This window comes from Notamacropus eugenii, chromosome 2 (genome assembly GCF_028372415.1).
Source record: "Notamacropus eugenii isolate mMacEug1 chromosome 2, mMacEug1.pri_v2, whole genome shotgun sequence".
NCBI lineage: Eukaryota > Metazoa > Chordata > Mammalia > Diprotodontia > Macropodidae > Notamacropus > Notamacropus eugenii.
This window is the reverse complement of record NC_092873.1, coordinates 166,434,939-166,456,051: the sequence shown is the minus strand read 5'-3', so window position 1 is coordinate 166,456,051 and position 21,113 is coordinate 166,434,939. Positions and strand designations below refer to the sequence as shown.

Sequence of the window (21,113 nt, the reverse complement as noted above, 5' to 3'; positions counted from 1 at the left end):
AGAATGAGAAGATCAATGAACTGAGCATGCAGCTGAAAAAGCTAGAAAAAGAACAAATTGAAAATCCCAAATAAATACCAAATTAGAAATACTAAAAATCAAAGGAGAGATTAACAAAATTGAAATTAGGAAAACTATTGAACTAATAAATAAAACAAAGTGTTGATTTTATGAAAAAACCAATAAAATTAATAAACTTTTGGTCAATTTGATTAAAAGAAAAGACAGAAGGAAAAAAAAATACCAATATCAAAAATGAAAGGGGTGAGCTCACCTCCAATGAGGAGGAAACTGAAATAAAAATGAGAAATTACTTTGCTCAATTGTATGCCCATAAATTAACAATCTAAGTGAGATGGATGATTATTTTTAGAAATATAAATTGCCCATATTAACAGAAGAAGAAGTTGAATACTTAAATAAACCCATCTCAGAAAAAGAAATTGAACAAGCCATCATTGTACTTGCTACGAAAAAATCTCCCAGGCTGGAAGGATTTAGAAATGAATTCTATCAAACATTTAAAAAACAGGTAATTCCAATACTATATAGACTATTTGGGAAAATAGGGGAAGAAGGAGTCCTCCCAAATTTTTTTATAATACAAATATTGGTTTGATACCTAAACCAGGAAGAGCCAAAACAAAGAAAGAAAATTATAGACTAACTTCTGTAATGGATATAGATGCAAAAATTTTAAATAAGATATTAGCAAAAAGAATACAGCACCTTATCATGAGAATAATATATTATGATCAGGTAAGATTTATACAAGGAATGCAGGGCTAGTTCAATATTAGGAAAACTAATAGCGTTATTGATCATATCAGCAACACACCTAACAGAAACCACATGATTATCTCAACAGATGCAGAAAAACTTTTGACAAAATACAATACCATTCCTATTGAAAACACTGGAGAACATAGCAATGAATGGAACTTTTCATAAAATAATAAGCAATATCTACCTAAAACCCTCAGCAAGCAATGTATACGATGGGAATAAGCTAGATTCATTTCCAATAAGATCAGGGGTGAAACAAGGATGTCCATTATCATCATTATTATTCAATATGGTGTTAGAAATGTTAGCTGTAACAATAAGAGAAGAAAAAAGAAAGTGAAGGAATTAGAACAGGCAAAGAAGAAACTAAGTTATCACTCTTTGCAGATGATATGATGATATCCTTAAAGAATCCCAGAGATTCAAGTAAAGAACTACTTGAAATAATAAACAACGTTGGCAAAGTTCCAGGTTACAAAGTAAATCCACACAAATCTGCATTTCTATATATTAGTAACAAAGCTCAACAGCAAGAGATAGAAAAAGAAATCCCATTTAAAGCTAGGGTAGACATTATAAAATATTTTAGAGTCTGTCTGCCAAAACAAATTCAGGGAGTATACGAACGCAATTGCAAAACGCTTTTCGCACAAATAAAGGCAGATCTAAGTAAGTGGAAAAACTTCAGTTGTTCATGGGTAGGTGGAGCCAACATAATAAAAATGACAATTCTACATAAATTGATTTACTTATTCAGTGCCATATCAAAGTATCAGACCGTTATTTTGTAGAGCTAGAAAAAATAATATCAAAATTCATCTGCAGGAACAAAAGGTCCAGAATGTCAAGGGAACTAATGAAAAGAAATACTAGGGAAGGTGGCCTAGCTCTGCCAGATCTCAAATTGTATGACAAAGCAGCAGTTATCAAAACCACTTGGTACTGCCTAAGAAACAGAGGAGTAGACCAGTGGAATAAGTTAGGTACTCAAGACACCGTAGTCAATGAATACAGCAATCTCCTGTTTGATAAACCCAAGGACCCCAGCTTCTGGGATAAGAACTCACTGTTCAACAAAAATTACTGGGAAAACTACATAACAGTGTGGAAAAAACTAGGCAGTAACCAATGCCTGCCACCGTAAATAAGAATAAAGTCAAAACAGGTACATGATCTAGGTATAAAAGTTGACACTATAAGCAAATTAGTGGAGCAAGGAGTAGTATATTTATCAGATTTATGGAGAAGGGAAGAATTTTTGACTAAACAAGAGATAGAAAGCATTATGAAGTGCCAAATGGATAATTTTGATCACATTAAATTGAAAAGTTTTTGCACAACCAAATCCAATGCAGCCAAGATTAAGAGGGAAGCAGACAACTGGGAAAGAATTTTTGTGACTGGTGTCTGTTAAAAATGCCTCATTTCTAGAATATATAGAGAACTGAGTCAAATGTATAAAAATTCAAGTCATTCTTCAATTGATAAATGGTCAAAAGAAATGAACAGGCAATTTCAGAAGAGAAAATTAAAGCTATCTATAGTCATATGAAAAAATGCTCTATATCACTATTGATTAGAGAGATGAAAATCAATACAACTCTGTGATACCACATCACACCTATCAGATTGGCTAACATGACAAAACAGAAAGATGATAAATACTGGAGAAGATGTGGGAGAGTTGGAACACTAATTCATTGCTGGTGGAGCTGTGAGCTGATAGAACTATTCTGGAGAGTAATTTGGAACTATGTTCTAAGGGCTACAAAAATGTGCATACTCTTTGACCCAGCAATATTGCTTCTAGGACTGTATCCCCAAGAGATCATAAAAATGGGAAAGAGTTCCACATGTACAAAAATATTTGTAGCAACTCTCTTTGTGGTGGCCAATACCTGGAAATCAAGGGGATGCCTATCATTTGGGAAATGGCTGAATAAATTGTGGTATATGAATGTAACAGAAAACTATTGTGTCATAATAAATGAAGGAAAGGAAGATTTCAGAGAGACCTGGAAAGACTTATATGAACTGATGCTGAGTGAAAGGAACAGAACCAGGAGAACTTTGTACACAGCAGCAACCACAGTATGTGAGGAAATTTTCTGGTAGAGTTAGTACTTCATTGAAATGAAAGGACTTAAATAATTCCCAACAATCTCTTAAGACAAAATGCCTTCCACATTCAGGGAAAGAATTATGGAATTCAAACTCAGAATGAAGCAGATTATTTTTATTTTATTATGTTTTAGTTTGTTTTATGATTTCTTCCATTCATTTTAATGCTTCTATGCAACCTAAGGTGAAAATTTATTTAATAGGAATGCATGTATAGAACCTATGTAAAACCCTATGCAATCTCAGGGAGGAAGTGGGGAAGTAAGGGGAAAGGGAGGGATGAAGGGGAAAAGTCTAAGATGTATGGAAGTGATTGTAGAACACTGAAAACAAATAAAATAATTATAAAAAATAAATCACCATTACACACTGTAATCTTAATTCACCTCCAAAGTCCAGAGGCTCAGTGATAATAGTTCAGTTCACTTTAACAGCTCTCAAAAGGGGCGCAAACTAAGATACTTTCCCATATGCAAATTTCTGCCCTATTCACTTTCAAAGTTTGGAGGCTCCTTCAGTAAGTCTCTGCCATCAGAGGTCTTCTCTCCCTTCTCAGAGGTCTCCTCTCAGCTCTCTTCTTCTAAATGTGGGCTTACCCCTTCAATGCTGTCTTTCTCAATGTCTGCTTTCTCAACACTGGCTCTCTTTATGTATAGTTCTACTCACCATCTGACTGACTAGAGCCCATGTGCATATAACTGATTGTATAAAACTCAATCCAGAAAAAAACAGGAAAAGATCATCCTTTGCTTGCTGTTACAGTAACTCATCTAAATTTGCCAGATCCCAATTTGTTTATCATACCACCTCAAGTGCAAAGAATTTCTTTTCCCTTTCTTTAATTGACAACTACTTAACACCATACCTAGCAGTTATTATAGGGTTTATGGGATGTTCAGAACTAGCACTTCTGGTGCAATGGCTTGCTGAGCCCTTTCAGTGCTGCTAATCCACTTTTGGTGTCCACTTGGCACTCAACTCTCATCTATGGCTCCAGGAAGCGGTATACTGTCCAGCGATCATACCCCAACAACCATCACAACACATGGGCAAAACCAAATAGAGGGTAACTGACAGGCTTCAAACCAGTCACTGAATTAGAAGTGACTGTCCTAAGAATTTGAAGGCTTCCCCTGAAAGCAAGAGTGGAAGAGAACTATTTGTTCTCAGAATCATGAAGGCAGCTGAAGCAGGTGCTGGAGAGCACTTAGAGTTTTTGTAGACATCTAAGACTCCAAAGTCATCCATTACATCTTGGACTATCACCAGTTACCTTCACTTTTGTTTTGCCACTGGACTTCAATGACTCTGAAAGACAGAGTGAGGATGATGACTTTGTGAAACTTTGCCTTACTGAAGTCCTATTCACACATGAGCTAAGGCATTACTTTGTGACATCATTGGTCTGCTTTGAAAATGAAGGACAAACATCAACCACAACATGTAGTATTCCCTTAATAAATGTTTTTGACTCACTGACTCACTGATGATGTAAAATGAGAAGTTTAGACTAGGACCTCCCAAGTCCTATCCAGTTCTAAATCTATGTACATGTCATCCAGTACTTTTACAAGGTCTCAGTTTCCTTATGAGAAAGATGTTTTAAGAACTCTTGCAAATCTAGGTGACTGTTTTATTCAGTTTGGGAAATGTGCAAGCTTTCCATCATCTATTTGGGTCTCCTTTCACCAAAAATAATTTCAGAAAAAAATATTGTTTATTTTCCTTTCAGTGCTGCATAACATCCATTATTTCCAGAAATTTAATCATATCTAAAGTCTAGGCATTTTTATGCTAACTAACAAATTATCATTCAAAACTACTGTACTTTAACTGATACATTCTTTTGCTGTGGTACATATTAATTAAAAGAAACATTTCCTGGACTTCCCAAAGTACTGACAATCAAAGCAATTACTTATTTTTAACTAGTGTCTTCTATTACAGGTACAATGATGGTAATCTGTGATATCACTTAAGCCCTTGTAGCTTTTAAGAACATTTTTAAGTTGTATAGAAGATATCTAGTAACAAGTCTGACTTCTATCAATGAAGCAATTTCTGTACAGTGACTGGAGAGTATGGGGATATAGCCAAGTACAGCCTGGAAGTGTGTTAATATTTACCCAATAAAAGGGTATCAAGAGAGTAAGTAAAGATGAAAACAAAACATACTATCAAAAAGAAATCCCCTAAATAACATCTAACAGAATGATTATTATATTAGTTAAAGCTAAGTACATACTTAATGTTTCATGGTAGAAAACTTGGAGAGATATAAGTATTTGTCAGTCTAGCTCAGCCTGTGGCAAAACAGATGATTTCCATGTAGAATATTTTTATTTGATCAATGGACTGAAAATCAAGTCTATAGGAAGGAAGCTATGGTTAGTTATGGTGTTACATTTATAGGAAAAAAAAATTACATGGCCCTTCTATGTCAGAAATGAGCCACTTTTTAAAGCTAAGTATTTAAATAAATGAACACAAAAATACCAGTAGTTTCATTGAGAGAAACAAGAAAATACTATTTTAGCGACTTTTTATGATTATCATCTCTAATACATTCATTTATATGTCCACCTGATCATCATTCATTTATATACTCATTCATTTATTTTTGGATTTAGTCCAGTGATTTGATTAAAATGGGATACTTTTCATGAGAAAACCCCCTCCAGAACAGCACTGTGGATGGGCAATCATAAGTATCTTATACAGTCTTTGAGAGTTGACTTGGAGACACAGAGGTTAATTGGTTTTTCTACACAAATACAGAGCCAGTATGTGTCAGAAAGCAGAATTTAAAACATTGCCTTTTAAATCATGACCTTTTCAAAATAATCACTCTGAAATGTACAGTTGATTAAGATCTCATTTTTGGTCAGTAAACTAATCCATGACATGAAACACCTTTTAGCTTTCAGATTTCCCTTTTGGATTCCCTTATTCTTCTATTAACTGAAGCTTTTTAAATTTTTTTTAAAGTAAGTTGTAGTGTACTAGTTACCTGTGAGAATCACATGAGCCATAGGACATTTCAACTCTGGCACATAAGGAGAGATTATTATTTTTTTGTTGTTGTGAGGAGATGTTTATAGCGTTTTTCTTCTGGTCATGCCTTCTTTTCAGATTTCCTAAGTACAGAGCTAAAGGTAGAATCACAACATTCAACATGTATTACCCCTACTTTCTGTGCTCAGTACTGTTTTGGTTATGACATAACTGGACATCAAATGCCTAAGGGTGGGAGGGTGAATATGGATAATTAATCTGGATGATTATAGAACAACATCACAACTTGGTTCTATTCTTTTTAAATATCAAAATAGTCTTGCCATGGTGTGTTAACAACTAAGTATCAACACACAAGAAATTTGTGATTTTTTTCAAAGTAGTTACTTCATATAATAACATAGACCAAAATTTTTCTCTGTTATAGTAGCTGGTCTTATACAGGTGTCTGAAGCTCATAGAGTTTAATTGATTTGTCCAAAGTTATACAGCTAGTAAGCACCAAAAGTTGGCTGCGAAACCAAAAATCCAAGCTCCACGTACAACACTCTACCAATCTATGGTATCCCCATGAGAAGGGATATTATGTTGTGAGTGCATCTTTGGAAAGAGCACCCATAATTATAAAAACATAGTTTCATGGAAGTATTTAGTATTAACTAAGTAAAAGCCCCATGACCTAAGGAAAATGCCAATTAAAATACAGTTGTTGGGATGAAAGGATTAATGCTAAGGAAAGCAATGAGTTTCATTAACTTCTTTTGAAACATTTTTTATTGCAGTATTTTCCATATATGGGCAATTTTTACTGAATTAAAATAGTCCAATAATTTTAAGTTATCAGTTAAACTTATCACAGAAGTACATATACACACATATATACATACATATCTGTGTATGTAATATATATTATACACTCACACACATATATATACATACATACACACATACATACATACATACATATACTTTCACAGATATAGATAGATATAGATAGATCAGTAATATTTGCCCCCTTTGAAATATTCTTAAACCTTATTGCATTGTACTCCAGTGTTTATTTTATATTTTCATCAAAATAATTTTACTCTTCTTTTTCTCTTTCATTTCTTTTTATTTATTTATTTAACTTTTAACATTCATTTTCACAAAAATATGGAACGCTTCACGAATTTGCTTGTCATCCTTGTGCAGGGGCCATGCTAATCTTCTCTATCGTTCCAATTTTAGTATATGTGCTGTTGAAGCAAGCACTCTTTCATTTCAATTTTATCTTATTTTTCTCTGTATAAGTCAAAACAAGACCTATGCCTGCCAACCTTTTGACAACTATTCCAAGGTTTCAAAAGATATGGTGGTTGTTACTATTATCTCTTAATTTAATATGTTAGTTACCTCCAAAGAGCAAGAAGTATCCATAAATTTTGGGATATTCTGACAACACTCAGCCAAAAATATTTCCCTAAAGCTTATCAGTACATGCATCCCCATATGCCCTGATACTGCAGCCTCACAAACCCTCAGTTACAATTTCATAGGGTCCTGAGGTGCTCTTTTCATTTGCCCATGTCTGCTGAAGAATAAAGACAAGAAGAAGAAGAACAAGAACAAGAAGAAGAACAAGAAAGAGAAGGAGAAGGAGAAGGAAGAGGAGAAGAAGAAAGAGAAGGAAGAGGAGGAGAAAGAGGAAAAGATAAGAAAAAGATGAAGAAGAAGGAGCAGGAGGAGGAGTAGCAGAAGGAGGAGAAGAAGTAGTAGTAGTAGTAGAAGAAGAAGAAGAAGAAGAAGAAGAAGAAGAAGAAGAAGAAGAAGAAGAAGAAGAAGAAGAAGAAGAAGAAGGAGGAGGAGGAGGAGGAGGAGGAGAAGGAAGGAGAAGAAAAGAAGAAGGAAGAAGAAGAGAAAGCGGAGGAGGAAGAGCACAATTGAGAAATATAGGAAGCAGAAGAAAAGTTTAGACTAAGAATGCTTTGGAAGAAAAGGAGACAGAAATTTCTTGCCAATTAAATCTATCTCCTAGAAACTTGTTGGAAATTGTCATTCCATATAGAAGGAAAAGTTCTAACAAGTGCCTTTTCTACTTAAAGAGTTTAAAAAAGCTCAAATTCTGCCTCTCCTAGTATGTGACCTTTGACAGGCCACTGATGTTTCCTGTACCTTGAAATCTTTATGTATATTATTGGAATAATATGACTATAATACAATGGTACCTACCTCACTGGATTGATGTAGGCAAGGGGTGTGGAACCTGCAGCCTCAAGGCCAAATTTGACTCTCTAGGTCCTCACATGCAGCCCTTTACCTCCAAACTTCACAGAACAAATCCTCTTAATAAAATATTTTTTTTCTGTAAAAATTTGGACTCAGTCAAAAGACTGCACCCAAGGAAATAGAAGGCCACATATGGTCTTGAGGCTGGCAGCAGATTCCCCACCCCTGATGTAGGGGATCAAAATCAAATGAGATAACAGATGTTGAGACTAATAAGATGATGGATGCAAGGAACTTTACTTACTATAAAATGATAGCAACTAATCCTTCCTCTTATGGTTATCGTTATTTATGATGAGCCTATGTCTCCAAAGAGATTGTGAATATCTTTATATTTCTACTTTTAATGCTTGCCTCTGGCCTGTAATATTGTGGTAAATGACTTGTGTCTTTGGAAACAGTTTTGGCTGTCTTTCCCATATTCTGGCTGTGGAAGTTCTGTAACTCATCCTTTAGATGTTGCAGCTGTGCCTTTCAGCAGCGGAAGCACAGCTCATTTTTGTTCTAGTGATATCTCCCCCAGTTCATATGCTTTCATATTAAAGATTTTGTACTCTGTTGTCATCCAGGATCCAGAATTTTATATATTCATTCCCCAGTCACAATTACCATTCAACCAGCTCACTCATTCGGATTGTTTTCTTCCATCTCTTTTATGGATGTGGCTCCATGAAACTTGATTTCTTTTTTCTTATTTTCATCCTGATATTTGTTTGTGGGTTTTAATTTCCACTTCTACTCTTCAGATGTGCTGCACTGAATATGAAATTTCAGCTATTAAGATATACACAAGTTGATCCTCCCATCTGCTTGTTGTTTGTTTGTTTGCATTACGTACATCAAAGAGAAGTAGAAAATGAGCATTTTATGATTAGCTATTCCTCCTAAATTTAAGGGCCATCTAATTTGTTAGCACTCACAATCATTACTAACAAGTTCTTTTAGTTCAATTAAAAATTATTGGATCTGTGACATAATCAAAACAGCACTGGATTTGATGTCTTAAAACTAGGCTCTGTCACATACTGGTGTTTATGACATTCAGGTGTAGTCACTTCCCTACTTTGAGCTTCAGTTTCCTTATCAGTAAAATGGGAATTAAACTGTGCATATCCTTTGACGTAGCTATACCACTCCTAGGTCTGTATCCTGAAGAGATCATAAAAAAAGGAAGAGGACCCACATATAAAATAACATTCACAGCATCTTTTTTTATGGTTGCCAGGAATCAGAAATTGAGAGGATATCCATTAATTGGGGAATGGCTGAACAAGTTGTGATATATGAATGTAATGAAATACTATTATGCTATAAAAATGCTGAACAGGAGGTTTTTAGAAAAACCTGGAAAAACTTGTACAAAGTGATGCTGGGCAAAGTGATGAAAACCATAAAAGCGTTTTACACAATAACAGCAACATCGCATGATGACCACCTTTGATAGACTTGGCTCTTCTCAGCAATAAATGATCTAAGACAATTCCAAAATCTCATAGAAAAAATGCATTCAATTTCTGAGAAATATCTGATCTATGGAGTATGAATGCAGATAGAAGCATAATATTTTCACTTTTTTTTTGTCTTTTGTTTTCTTTCTCATGGCTTTTCCTTTTTGTTTTGATTCTTCTTTCATAACATGACTAATTTGGAAGTATATTTAATATGATTATATGTGTATTGCCTACATGACATTGCTTTCCATCTTGAGGGGAGTAGGATAGCAAGGGAGAAAAAAAATGGAACTCAAAATGTTATAAAACAAATGTTGGAAACTTATAAACATAAATTATAAAGAACAAATAGCAGCATCTTTCTCTATGAGAGTTAGTCAGAGTCTAGTGCTTACCTCCCAGAATGCCCACTGTTGTTCCCTGAAATCTATAGTAGGGGGAAATGAGTATTTGATGGTGAGTATCTTATAGATCAGTCAATAAGCATTTGATAAAGCCCCTATGTGTCAGGCACAATTCTATGTCCTGGAGATAACCCCACCCTCCAAAAGAACAAAGAACAAAAGACAGTTCCTGCTCTCAAGCTGGTCACCATCTAGGTGGAGACAACATCAAAATAACTATGTACAAGTAAATATATATAATATTTATAACTATATATAGAAATAATATAAATAATATATAATAAATATATAATATAAATAAATATATTGGAAGTAATCAATAAAGGGAAGATGCTACCATTAAGGGGTATCAAAAAAACTTCTTATAAATTGTGGGGTTTTAACTGGGGATTGAAGGGTGTAGGAGGTGGAGGTGAGGAGGGAGAGAATTCCAGTCATAGGAGATAAGCAAAATGCATGGGATCCAAAATTGGATTGCCTTGCATGAACAATAGTAAGTCCTTACTAATGTTTAGAATCAAGCATTGGTCACTAACATTCCCTGAGTGCTACAACAGTAAAACCAAGGTTAGTACACAAGATCACACTAAGTACACAAGGTAACACTATGCTGTTAAATATCCTTTGTTCACTTGAGCTAGATTACTTGCAAATGGATAAACAATGGAAGTCTCGGTAACATACATTTTCCAGGTTTCTAGTTTGGTCTCAGTCCAACAGAAATATGAGCTACTGCAACCTCTGTGTCAGAGATGCTTTTGACCTTTTTAAACAATCATTTCTTCAATCGGTACATAAACCAATTTTGGCAAGTCTATATTTCATCCCCATTACTACAAGATATGATTTAGAGAGAACAGAAATTTCAAAGCCAGCTTGATAGTTTCAGCCTATGTTTGTATCTTAAGTCATATAAATCATTTCCTCATTGGTAGGAAGATCATTTAAAAGTAAATATCTTATCTCTATTTAAGATTGTATTATATATTTAAGCAAATGGTGATGTGGATTTTTCTCCAAATATCTTTCTAAAATGAGTGATCACAAAGTAATCAATTCAAGCTCTGTAATAATATACCTATAATTCTTGTCATCTAGTTGTATGGGTCAAGATTCTGCCTATATCAAGCTCATAATTATATCACTATATTACTGATCATCAATGCTAAAACAGGACAACCTTTCATGGAAAAGCATTACTAATGTAACCTATTTCATAAAGGAAATTTTGTGGGAATGTGATGGTTTGGATAAACTATTGGTGAATTCATTATATTTTCTCACTAAAAACGTAAATGGTAAAAATGAAACTAGTTCTGAATACTACAAATTACAAGCAAAAATGTCTAGAGTTATATCTCAGGCTTTAAACTGACCAATATAAGAGAGTGGGAAGTTTTATAAAAGTGACTGATGCTAAAAAGAATGAAGACACAGTAAAGGTGAAAAACAGAAGAACTAAAAAGGCATAAGTAATCAATATTGAGAATCTGTTTATTTTACAACTGAACAGTAATCATCAAATAATTGACAAATAATTATTATGGGATACAGTAGATGGCACAGTGAATAGAATGGTAGGCCTGGACTCAGGAAGACCTGACTTCAAATCTGGCCTTAGAAACTTACTGACTGTGTGATACAGGCTTCTTTTTTTTCTGAAAATCAAATTAGTCAATGATTTTTTTTCACTACACTAGCTCCTATAGAAATCTATCAATTTATTTTTCTTACTTTCATTCTCTCCTTTGATTGTGAGGATTTATGTTTTGGCTATTTTATTTGGAATTTTTAATTTTTTTCTAAGTTATTTTTTTAATGCGTACTTAATTTCTTCATCTGTTCTTCCTCTTTTATTATGTAAGCATTTAGAGGTAGAACTTTTTCACGAGTACTGTTTATCTACATCCCACTAAATTTGCTATGGTATACGAATTCATAACATATGATACTTTATGGATAATTGTAGTTTCTCCATTTATTTTTAAATTAAGTACATTTTTCCTTTTGCTTGACTGATCATGATTGCTACACCTATCTTTTCTCACTTAATTGAAGCAAAATGGATTCTCCTCCAGTCCCTTATTTTCACTCTGTTTGGTTTTTTCCATTTTAAGTGTTTCTTTTAAACAATATATTGTTGGATTTGGGCTTCTGATACATTTTACCATACTCTTCTGTTCATCCCATTCACAATCATGACTGCTAACTGTGTATTTCCCTCCATATTATTCACTTCTCTTTATCTTTCTGTCCCTCTTTTTTAATCCTGTCCCTCCTCTTAATTTTTTTTTTAACTTCTGACCACTTTCTTCCTTAAAAAATACCCTCCCTTTTATCACCCTCAACTTTCTATCTGCTGCAGAAATCTCTTTCACTCTGTTGTTTTTTGACAGAAATTCTGGTGCTCTAGAATTTGTTCAGAGTCATTATTTTTACAGATATTTTATAGGTTATGGCAGGGGGCGGGTCTTATACATCTCCATCTTTCTATTCCACCACCTTGGCTCTTCCCCTCCTTTGACTACTTCTTAAAGAGGCCTATTCACTGAATAGGCATTACCTCACCCTAAGGGAGTACCTGAATAGATCTTGGTCTAGAGGTGCCAAGGTCTCCCATTGAATCCTACACCATTTCTAGTTATCCTGATGAATATCTGGGCACTTGATCCAGATGGCTCAGGAGGAATAAGTGAGGCTGGTGACTTTGTACAGCTGTTCCTCATTCAAAACAAAGTCAAGTGCAAATCATGTCATTATTTCACCAGAAATGCCTTCATACCCTCTATTTCAATAAATAATAATTTTCCCCCTACAAGGGTAGCAAGGTGACACAGGGCTGGGCCTGGAGTCAGGATGACTCAACTTCCTGAGTTCAAATCTAGCCTCAGACACTGACTAGCTTTGAGATCCTGGGCAAGTGTAACTATGTTTCCTTTAGTTTCTTCATCTGTAAAATGTAATGTAGAAGAAAATGGCAAAAATATGCCAGTGTCTTTGCAAGAAAACCTCAAATGAGATCACAAACGGTAAGACAATGCAGAAACAACTGAAAAACAGCACATGCATACTCAATTTTACTATGTATGTTGTACTTGGTTGTACTCCTAGTTTCTTTCACTTCCATAATATCACATTCTAAGGCCTCTGTTTCTTTCTTTTTTTTAATTTTCTTTTCTTTTTTTTGGTTTTTTTTTATTTAACTTTTAACATTCATTTTCACAAAATTTTGGGTTCCAAATTTTCTCCCCTTTTGTCCCCTCCCCCCACCCCAAAACTCCGAGCGTTCTAATTGCCCCTGTCTGCCAATCTGCCATCTCTTTTATCATCCCTCTCTGCCCTTATCTCCATCCTATACCCCTTTACCTTTATTTTTTATTTCCTAGTGGCAAGAACAGTACTCGACAGTTTTTCCTAAAACTTTGAGTTCCAACTTCTCTTCATCCCTCCCTCCCCACCCCTTCCCTTTGGATGGCAAGCAATTCAATATAGGCCAAATCTGTGTAGTTTTGCAAATGACTTCCATAATAGTAGTGTTGTGTAAGAACTAATTATATTTCCCTCCATCGTATCCTGTCCCCCATTACTTCTCTTCTGTCTTTGATCCTGTCCCTCCCCATGAGTGTTGACCTCAAATTGCCCCCTCCTCCCCATGCTCTCCCTTCCATCATCCCCCCCACCCTGCTTATCCCCTTATCCCCCACTTTCCTGTATTGTAAGATAGGTTTTCATACCAAAATGAGTCTTTTGCTTGCCTCTTTTATGAGAGATAATTTGCCCCATTCCATTTCTCCCTTTCTCTTCCCAATATATTTCTCTCTCACTGCTTGATTTCATTTTTTTAAGATATGATCCCATCCTCTTCAATTCACTCTGTGCACTCTGTCTCTATGTGTGTGTGCATGTGCGTGTGCATGTGTGTGTGTAATCCCACCCAGTACCCAGGTACTGAATGGTTTCAAGAGTTACAAATATTGTCTTTCCATGTAGGAATGTAAACAGTTCAACTTTAGTAAAGTCCCTTATGACTTCTCTTTGCTATTTACTTTTTCATGCTTCTCTTCATTCTTGTGTTTGAAAGTCAGATTTTCTTTTCAGCTCTGGTCTTTTCATCAAGAATGCTTGAAAGTCCTCTATTTCAATGAAAGACCAATTTTTCCCCTGAAGTATTATACTCAGTTTCGCTGGGTAGGTGATTCTTGGTTTTAGTCCTAGTTCCTTTGACTTCTGGAATATCCTATTCCATGCCCTTCGATCCCTTAATGTAGAAGCTGCTAGATCTTGTGTCATCCTGATTGTATTTCCACAATACTTGAATTGTTTCTTTCTAGCTGCTTGCAATATTTTCTCCTTGACCTGGGAACTCTGGAATTTGGCCACAATGTTCCTAGGAGTTTCTCTTTTTGGATCTCTTTCAGGTGGTGATCTATGGATTCCTTGAATACTTATTTTGCCCTCTGGTTCTAGAATCTCAGGGCAGTTTTCCTTGATAATTTCATGAAAGATGATGTCTAGGTTCTTTTTGTGATCATGGCTTTCAGGTAGTCCCATAACTTTTAAATTGTCTCTCCTGGATCTATTTTCCAGGTCTGTTGTTTTTCCAATGAGATATTTCACATTATCTTCCATTTTTCCATTCTTCTCTCTTTGTTCTGTGATATCTTGCTTTCTCATAAAGTCATTAGCCTCCTCTGTACCATTTTAATTTTGAAAGAACTATTTTCTTCAGTGAGCTTTTGAATTTCCTTTTCCATTTGGCTAATTCTGCTTTTGAAAGCATTCTTCTCCTCATTGGCTTTTTGAACCTCTTTTGCCAGTTGAGTTAGCCTATTGTTCAAGGTGTTATTTTCCTCAGCATTTTTTTGGGGTCTCCTTTAGCAGGGTGTTTATTTGTTTTTCATGCTTTGCTTGCATGTCACTCAGTTCTCTTCCCAGTTTTTCCTTCACTTCTCTAATTTGATTTTCAAAATCCTTTTTGAGCTCTTCCATGGCCTGAGCCCATTGAGTGGGCTGGGATACAGAAGCCTTGACTTCTGTGTCTTTGCCTGATGGTAAGCATTGTTCTTCCTCATCAGAAAGGAAGGGAGGAAATGCCTGTTCACCAAGAAAGTAACCTTCTATGGTCTTATTTTTTTTTCCTTTTCTGGGCATTTTCCCAGCCAGTGACTTGACTTCTGAGTGTCCTTTCCACCCCCACCTCACCTCCAGATCCTCCCTGGCCTCTGTTTCTTTAATATGGTATCTACAAAATATTATATGATTCTGATTGTGGCCCTGCAGTAATTGGACAGTTTCTTTCTAGCAGAACTCAGTGCTTGCATCTTGATCTGGGAGCTTTGGAATTTAACTATAGCATTTTGGAGATTTTAATTTGAGGATTTCATTCAGAAAATGGTTGAGAAATTCTTTTGGTTTCTCTTTTGCCATGTGGTTCTAAAATAGTTGGGGAATTTTTCTCTATGATTTGTTAAAATATGATATCTAGAATCTTTTTATCATTGTCTTCAGGTTTACCAATAATTTTTAAGTTATCTCTTAATCTATTTTCCACGTCAGTTATTTTTTGCTTGACATATTTCACATTTTCTTCTATTTTAGTCTTTTGACTTAGTTTTATTATTTTTGGATATCTCGTTGAGTCATTAGTTTCTACTTGACCAGTTTTAATTTTTAAGGAGTGATTTTTCTTCAGTGAGGTTTAACACTTCTTTTTACCAGTTGGGAATTCTGATTTTTAAGAATTTATTTTTGTATTTAACACTTTTTTTCTCTACTTTTCTTACCTCATTCAGTTATCCCCAGTTATTCTTCTATGATTTCTTTCTTTTTAAAATTTCTTTTGCTATTTTAAATTTAAACAATAAAACAAAAACACAATAAGAAAAGAAAAAGAAACATTACAAACTTAAAGATTGAAAGTTAAATTCAAAGTAAGAAAAGAAAAAAAAATCAGTGGAGGAGCCAAGACAGTAGAGTGGAAGCAGGGACTTGCTAGAGCTCTCCCCCAAACACCTCAAAGTACCTGTACAAATGACTCTAAACAAGTTCTAAAGCAGCAGAAGCCACAACATGACAGGCTGAAGCAATTTTCCAACCCAGGCCAATCTGGAAGGTTGACAGGAAGGGTCTATTACACTGGTCTGGGAGCAGAGCCCAGTACAGTTTGTACTGGGCTGGGACAGATGGGTTGAAACAGCCTTTTTGGGACTGAATCACTGGCAGCTGCAGTGGTTTCCAGACTTTTTAACCCACACGTGCCAAAGAGAGCTTCAAATGTGAGTGGGAAAGATTGCTCACTTGAGTGAGAGAGAAGCTGGTACAGGTCGAGTTCCAGTCCCAGCCCCAGGGCAGCAGCAGCAAGTGCTACTGGGGTGACAGCTTCTAGCCTATTGAAGGTGGGGAAATGGAGAAGGCTGGTCTGGATCTCAGTCTTGGGTGGTCTTGGGGCAAGAAGGAGCATTGGCATAGTGGAGCTTGTGGTAGCAGTGGAGAGTGAATCCTCACAGTTTCAAGGCAGAAAAGAGTACTTGTAGTTGCTGACATATGAGAGCACAGGCTATGAGAGGACTAAACACCTCTGCTTTTGTCATACCACTTTGGAAGAACTGAAAATTGACAGGTTACTAGAAACATATCTGCAAACAGCAGCACAAAACCCCTGAAGCTTGGGAAAGTACACCCTCCACTTAGCAAAGTGATCAAAAGTCAAGTAATTGGCTGGCAAATGAGCAAAATGGAAAAAACAGACTATAGAATTTAACTTACTTGGTGAAAAGGTATTTATTTACAGCCTCAGTAACAAGGAAGAAAAAAACATACACCCAGAAGAAGACAACAAAGTCAAATATCCTACATTCAAACACTACAAGAAAAATATGAATTGGTAGCAGGCCAAGGAAGAGCTCAAAAAGGATTTTGACAATAGAGAGGTAGAGGAAAAATTTGAAAGAAAAATGAGAGTGATGAGAGAAAATCATGAAAAACAAGTCAACAGCTAGCTAAAGGATATTAAAAAAATACTGAAGAAAATAACACCTTTGTCATTAGACTAACCCAATGGCAAAATACATCCAAAAAAGTCTATGAGAAGAAGAATGCCTTAAAAGCTAAATTGTCCAAAGGGAAAAGGAGGCCCAAAAACTTACGTAAGAAAATAATTCCTTAAAAACATTAGAATGGAGCAAGTGGAAGCTAATGACTTTGTGAAAAATCAAGAAATTATGAAACAAAACCAAAAGAATGAAGAAAAGAAGACTGTGAAATACCTCATGGGAAAAATGTGAGTGGGAAAAATCACTGACCTGGAAAATGGATTCAGGAGAGATAATTTGAAAGTTATAAACTATTTTAAAGTCATGATCAAAAAAAAAACATATACACATCAATTTCCAAACAATTATCAAGGAAGACTGCCCTGATATTCTAAGAATCAGTGAGTAAAATGGAAATAGAAAGAATTCATTGATCACCTCTTAAAAGGGATCCCAAAAGGAAAACTCCTAGGAATACTATAGGCAAATCCCAGAATTCCCAAGTCATGTAGAAAATATTACAAGAAGCCAGAAAGAAGTGGTTTGAGTATTGTTGAAATGTATTCAACATAACATAAGATTTATCAGCTTCTACACTAAGGGATTGAAGGACTTGGAATATGATATTCCAGAGGTCAAAGAAGCTAGGATTAAAACAAAGAATCACCTATTCAGCAAAACTGAATATAAGACAAGGGGAAAAATGAAATTTCAATGAAATAGAGGGCGTTCAAGTGTTATTGTTGAATAGACCAAAGCTGAATAGAAAATTCAACTTTTAAATGCAAGAATCATGAAAAGCATGAAAAGGTAAACAAGAAAGAGAAACCATAAGGGGGTTATTAAAGTTGAACTATTTTCATCCCTCCGTGGAAAGATGATATGTGTAACTCATGAGGCCTTTTTCAGTATTAGAGTAGTTGGAGGGAATATATATATATGTATATATATATATATATACATACACACACATACATATATATGTGTATGTTTATGTATATGTATATATGCATGTGTATATATACGCATATGTATATATATATATATATATGTATACAGAGAGAGATACAGGTATAGATAGATAAAGAGATAGAGACAGACACACACACATATATATATATATATAGATAGATATAGATATAGATTTATAAATATAGATATATAGAAATACAGAAGGCACATAATGAGCTGAATATGAAAGGATGATACTGAAAAATTAAATTAAATGTTGAGAGCAATGTACTGGGAGAAAGAGAAAAGGAAAGGTAGAATTAGTAAATCATCTCACACAAAAAAAAGTAAGAATTTTTACAATGGAGGGGAAGGGGGAAAATGTGAGAGGGAATAAGTGAGCCTTACTCTCATTAGATTTGGCTTAAGGAGGGAATAACATGTACATTTAATGTGGTGTAGAAATTTATCTTACCCTAAAGGAAAGCAGGGGTAGGAAGGGATATGAGAGGGGTATAATAGAAAGGATGGTAGATTTTGGGAAGGGGTAATCATAATAAAAAAAACTAGTTGGGGAAAGGTAAAAGCAAAGAATAAATGTAGCGTATGACAGGATGGAGGGAAATATGATTAGTTTTTCACAATGTGACTATCATAGAAGTGTTTTGCATGATTACACATGTATAATCTATATCAAATTTCTTGCCTTCTCAGTGAGGGTGGGTGGGGAGAGAGGAAGGTAGAGGATGTGGAACTCAAAGCTTTAAAAATAAATGTTAAATATATTTCTTACATCCAACTGGGAAACAAGATATATAGGCAATGGGGTAAAGAAATCTGTCTTGCCCCATAGAAACATAGAAGGGATAAGAGAAGGGGAGCAAGTGATAGAAGGGAGAGCAGATTTGAGCAAGGGGTAATCAGAATGCTCTCTGTTGTAGGGTGGAGGGAGAGGAGAGATGGGGAGAAAATTTGAAATTCAAAATTTGTGCAAGTGAATGTTGAAAACCGAAAATAAATTTAGTAATAAAAAGAAAAGAATAAAGTGTTTTGTCATGTGCACAGCAGAATGCAAAAGAGGATTCAAAATATATAGAAATAAATTTCCATTTCAAGAACCCCTGTATGATAAGTTCTATGTATTTTGTTCAGACCTGTCCATCTTTTCTTTGTTTCCTTGTAAGTTTTCTTTTGTTCCCTGCTGTGCACTTTTTACTTTGTTACTTTTCTCCCTCTCCCCAAGAAGGCTACAATTAAGTGTAGATATACACATACACACATGCACACAGCACATGTATGTGTATATGCTTGTATATGTGTATATATACATATATATGTATACATATACACCTGTAGACATACATATTCTTAGCTATAATCATAATCATTTATAGACATATGCATTCATATGCATCTATGTAGGACCATACTATACTTGTTTGTCCTCTGCTTCTCTGAGGGTGGATAACCTCTTCCATAAGTCCAAGCTTTTCCATATTTTTTTCAGTTCACCAATTTGTCTTTTCCTACGAGACAATAATATTCAAACCATATCCTGTATAGTTATTTTAGATAGTCTAAAACAATATCAATGACTATGGCTGACACTTAATGTAGTTTCCTTATATTTCTTTTGATTAAATCCTTTTTATCCTTAACTTTGTCCAAGATCATGATTACTACCCCTGATCCTTTATCCCTAACAATTTCTACTCTTGATATTTATTTTATGTGCTGTGTGTATGCTTTATTTCCTAACCCTCCGGACACCTCTACTTTACTTCTACCCGCTACCTTGCTCTCCTTTTACTTAACCTACCCCCGTCCAAGCTGCCCTCTCTTGTCTTTCAATTCACCTGTTCTCCTATTGCCTCATCCTCTCCTCTCAAAATCCCTCCCTTATCTTCTCCCCCTTACTATCCCTTTAGCCTTTTATTTCTTTCTGAATTTAGAAGATGTTTATATCCTTCCAGACATATATGCATTGTTCCCTCTTAAGCTCATTCCCTAGACCTCCTTCCCCATCTAGTTCTTCTCTATCAGTTTTTCCTCTTGCACCTCATGTGTAAAATATAATTACTTTTTTTAACCTGTTCCTACACGTTTTTTCTTTTTGAAGTCATATCATACTCAGATTTACCCCAATATTTCTTATGAACTCTCAAATTATTAATAATAATCTTAGGCATATATTTTACATTCCCTTATATAAAAGGCAAACAGTCTGTCCTTATTGAGTGCCTTGTAATTAGTCTTTGTTGTGTTGTGTACCTTATATTACTCTTGCCTCTTCTATGTAAATATTGTATTAAGTTCATTTTTTTTAAACAAAATCCTGGAAGTCTGACAATTTATTAAATATCCATTTTTATTCATTCGGGATTAAGCTTTACTTTGCTGAGTATGATATTTTAGGCTGCAACTCCAGTTCTTTTTCTCTTCAATATAGAGTGTTCCAGTACCTGAAGTCTTTCAAGGTTGCTGCTGTTAGATCTTGTATGATTCTAATTATCTTTAATTATTTATTTTCTTATTGTATCAAGATTCTTTTTTTTTATCATAGCTTTCAGGTAGTCTGATTATTGTTTTTTTCTTCTTGATCTGTAGAACAGATCAAAAGTTTTTTTTAGGAGATGTTTCACATTCTCATCTATTTGTTCATTCTTTGTATTATTTCTTGGTCTTTTATAACTTTGCTGGCTTTTCATCGCCTAATTCTGATTTTCAAGGAACTATTTACTTCTTTAAGTTCCTGCATCTCCTTTTCTAATTGGTTGATTTTATTTCATAATTTTGTTTTTGTTGTAGATTATTCTTATGTTTAAAAAATTCCTCAATCTCTCTCATTGGATTTTTAAAGTCTTTTTAAAGATCTTCAATGAGTTATTTTTGGCAGGTGAACATTGAACTTTGATCTTTGGGGCATGAGAGGTTTTCTTTGCTTTTCTTTGCTTCCTACTGTGAAGGAAGATGAATACAGGTCTTCTCTATTCTGACTGTAACTTTCTATGGTTAGAATCTTTCTCCATTGTGTGCTCATTAAAAAAAATGCAATAGCTTAGTTTTTGCAATCTCTTGCAATGGGG

The 21,113-nt window shown here is 34.8% G+C and overlaps 1 non-coding gene across 1 annotated transcript; it reads right to left on the bottom strand.

The window, feature by feature from the left end:
* Nucleotides 1–7,071: 7,071 nt before the first annotated feature.
* On the bottom strand, nucleotides 7,072–7,176 carry LOC140530511 (U6 spliceosomal RNA). The gene has a single exon (XR_011975949.1). It is a non-coding gene; the product is annotated as a U6 spliceosomal RNA (small nuclear RNA).
* Between the last annotated feature and the right edge of the window lie 13,937 nt (nucleotides 7,177–21,113).